The following is a 4,277-nucleotide window of genomic DNA, read 5'->3' as shown; positions in this document are numbered from 1 at the left end:
GTAAATTGTCATTTTTGTGGTAAGCTGGGGTGCGAATTACACAGTGTGCTGACAAAGTGGGACAGCAGTGTCATTAGCTGTTAGTGGCCTTATGGAACGTTGTTGTACCGGTACACTTTTGCCAGCGTCGGCTCCGTTCAGTATTCCACAGCCTCTCCCCGTCTACCATGTCTGGATTCAGACGACAGAGGAACCTAAGGGGAAAGTTAACTTTTTATCTTCACGAGCTAACGAGTAGTCTGCGAGTGTCACGATCCTGCCGCTTCAGCACGAGCTGTGCGGGTGTCCGCGCAGGTGCGCTGATTGGAAGGTGTACACCTGCGCCTCATGCAGCCTGATCATGCTATGGATTTATATGACCGCGATGACAACTGGCCGGCGCCAGTTCGTTGAGCTTCATTTCCCGTTCCAGCACTCTCGTATCCCTGTTTGAACCTGTGTGTACCGACCTTCATCCGTTGTCCGACCAACCCCGTAAGCCTGACTCCTTCGATACTTCTGCCTGCGTTGATTGTTCTCCCGTGTACCGACTCCTGCCTGCCCGCTGACCTGCTCTCTTCGCCCGACGTCCCAACTACCGCTGCTGCACCGGACTGCCTGCTCGATCCCCGACCTCTGCATACAATAAACGTGTTTCTTCTTGAACTACCTTGCGTCTTCCGAGTTCCTGCATTTGGGTCCTACTCTCGTTTCCGATGGGACGTGACAGAACGATCTGGCCAATACAGGACCCAGCAGGAAAGACCCGGCGTCGCCGGGACCGACGCAAGGTAGACCGTCTGCCGGAGGACCAAGCCTGTCCAATCCGGGTAGGCTCCCTGACGTCCTCAGCTCCCGTGTCTTACGCTCCGCCAGCGAGGTATGATTACTTCCCGAGCACGACCCGTCCGGCTCCTCATATTCTTCTGGACTCTGACTTTTCGGAATATGAGGAGGACCGTGATTTGTATAACCGGCTGGCGGAGTACGACTCCGATTATTCTGACTATGAATCTGCTCGTCCGATCTTTCATCCCAGTCAGTTTGCTCCGCCTCCCCGCGTTTCCAGCACCCGAGCGACTTCGCCCGGTAGATCCAAGTACACCAATCGGTACGAGGGAACCCGATTGGCCATCTATCCGGGACCTCCTCCCTCGTGTCTCTCGGTGTGCGGCAACGAAGACGCCGTCCTCCCACTCCTCGCCGGTAACGGTGAGACCGGCAGATCCGCACCTGGTGGCGAAGCTTCCAGCCCAGAGGGAGGAGGAGCCGCCAAACCACGAGGCGTTCTGTCGCGAAATGCGGGCGCAGATAGAGAGGCAGAGCGCGGAATTGGCGGCTCTCACGGCCCAGGTCCGGCAAGGATTGGCGAACCAGCCGAGCTACTCTGACGTCGCAACGGCGACGGACTCGCTGCTGATGCAGGCTCACGTGGCAGTTGGAACTGACCCGCTTCCGAAACACGCCCACGTGTCAGTTTCGACTGACTCTCCACCTGGTCAGGTTCATGTTGCCGTGGAAACCGACCCGCCCCCTTGCCAAGTGCACGCCGCAGTGGGAACGGACTCGTCATCTCAAGTGAACGCTGCAGTGGGAACGGACTCGCCACTTCAAGTGCACATCGCAGTTTTGGCTGTTCCGAGCAGAGTTCACGCGGCAGTCGGAACTGACCCGCTCCCGAGACACGCCCACGTGTCAATTTCGACTGACTCTCCGCCTACTCAGGTTCACGTTGCCCTGGAAACGGATTCGCCACCGCGCCACGCCCACGTTGCTGTTTCTACGGATGCACTGCAAGCTCACGTGGCAGTGGGGACCGACCCGATGCCGCCTCACGTTGCTGTCCAGAAGGTGGCGACATCTCCACAGCCGCTTCTCGTCCGTGCTCTGGAGTGGCAGTGGCGACCGGCCCGCGGACGCTCCACACTCCTGCTCTGTCGGCGACCGGCCCGCGGTCGCTCCCCGTTCCTGCTCTGTTGGCGACCGGCCCGCGGCCGCTCCCCGTTCCTGCTCTGTCGGCGACGGGCATGCCCTCACGTTCCTGTCCAGGAGGTGGCGACAGTTCCCCAGCCGCCTCACGCTCCCGTCCAGGAGGAGGTGGAGTTGGTGATGCTGCTGCCACCTTCTCACGTTCCTGTCCAGGAGGTGGCGACGGGGTTGCCGCCTTCTCACGTTCCTGTCCAGGAGGCGGCGACGGGGTTGCCGCCTTCTCATGGTCCTGTCCAGGAGGCGGCGACGGGGTCGCTGCCTTCTCAAGTTGCTGTCCAGGAGGCGGCGGCGACGGGGTCGCTGCCTTCTCAAGTTGCTGTCCAGGAGGCGGCGGCGACGGGGTCGCTGCCTTCTCAAGTTGCTGTCCAGGAGGCGGCGGCGACGGGGTCGCTGCCTTCTCAAGTTGCTGTCCAGGAGGCGGCGGCGGCGACGGGGTCGCTGCCTTCTCAAGTTGCTGTCCAGGAGGCGGTGGCGACGGGGTCGCTGCCTTCTCAAGTTGCTGTCCAGGAGGCGGCGGCGACGGGGTCGCTGCCTTCTCAAGTTGCTGTCCAGGAGGGGGCGGTACTGGCGCCGCCTTCTCAAGTTGCTGTCCAGGAGGGGGCGGTACTGGCGCCGCCTTCTCAAGTTGCTGTCCAGGAGGGGGCGGTACTGGCGCCGCCTTCTCAAGTTGCTGTCCAGGAGGGGGCGGTACTGGCCCCGCCTTCTCAAGTTGCTGTCCAGGAGGGGACGGTACTGGCGCCGCCTTCTCACGTTGCTGTCCAGGAGGAGCTGGGGAGTTGTGTGGAGCCACCCTGGAGCTGGAGAGACTACTCTCCATCAGCCTATTCGCTCCAGATGGCTCCCAGCCGCTTCCTGACCAAGCCTCGGTGGCGACCAGTCCCTGGTCGTCTCGCAACCACGGCGTGGGAGGTTCTCATCCAGAGCAGTTGCCTGCCTCGTTCTGGTTCCTGCCTCGCCGTTTGGTTCCTCACAGAGGTCGTCCGCCCGAATCGCCCCGTGGGGACCCTGGTGCTTGGCGTCCGGGTCGTCCTCCTGACCTGTCCACCCGGACGCCTCGTGTTTGGTGGCCTGGATGGCCACCAGTCTGGGGTTCAGGGGGGGGCGTGCCCTCCTCCGGACCCCCTTCCACCCACCCCTGCCTGTGTTAATTAGTGTCTGTTTTTTCGTTTAGGCACGTCTGGGAGCCATGCCTTTGAGGAGGGGGGGGGGTGCTGTCATGATCCTGCCGCTTCAGCACGAGCTGTGCGGCTGCGCTGATTGGGAGGCACACACCTGTGCCTCATGCGGGCTGATCATCCCCCGTATATATAGGACCCGGTGATGACTGGTCCTCGGCCAGTTCGTTGAGCTTTATGTCCCGTTCCAGCACTCTCGTTTCCCTGATTGAACCTGTGTGTCCCGACCTTCGTCCATTCTCCGACCAACCTTGTAAGCCTGACTCCTTGATACTTCTGCCTGCGTTGATTGTTTCCCCGTGTACCGACAACTGCCTGCCCACTCATCTGCTCTCTTCGCCCGACGCCCCAACAACCGCTGCTGCACCGGACTGCCTGCTCGATCCCCGACCTCTGCATACAATAAACATGTCTCTTCTTGAACTACCTTGCGTCTTCCGAGTTCCTGCATTTGGGTCCTACTCTCGTTTCCGATGGGACTTGACAGCGATCTATATATCAAGATGGAGGTCGTTGTCTATTCAGCACCGTGGTTGTGATTATTTTTATACGTTCATAAAAAAATCCTTGATTAAAAACAAAGTTCGTTAGAAACAAGTTCTCTGTCATATATGATCTCTGCCGACAGGTCCCGGATTTACGCCGTGATGATGTCACCCCTCATTTACGTTGAGACAAAGCATGCGCAGACCGCTTTTCCCAACTCAATCATGAATGACTGGGTCCGTGGTGAAAATGTTTGGCAAAATGAATATTCAACCCCTATGAAACCGAATGAAATTCAACCTGCTTATTCTGATTGAGACGTTTGTATGAATCAGTTTCATTCAGTTTGGGGTTCAAAACCCATTACAATTAAAATAATAGGCTCAGCGTAAATCAGGCTGGTCTTGCAGCTCTTCATTATTTCAGATCCAGGGGGATCCATATCACAGTAAAAAACAGTTTAATAGAGAAACAAATGAAATGTAACACCAATAATAATAACAATTCAGATTTAAGAGCAAAAAATAAAGATGACTTATTTTTCATGATTTTATAGGTATTAAAACATTGGTTATCGTGAGTTATGAGGGCTATTTTTTTAAATAATTGTGACAGGCTTACAAATGGTGTTTAAAAAATAAGTGACTT

Source organism: Syngnathoides biaculeatus, chromosome 5, assembly GCF_019802595.1.
Source record: "Syngnathoides biaculeatus isolate LvHL_M chromosome 5, ASM1980259v1, whole genome shotgun sequence".
Classification (NCBI taxonomy): Eukaryota; Metazoa; Chordata; class Actinopteri; order Syngnathiformes; family Syngnathidae; genus Syngnathoides; species Syngnathoides biaculeatus.
The sequence above is the reverse complement of the archived record's forward strand: the minus strand, read 5'-3'. Positions refer to the sequence as shown.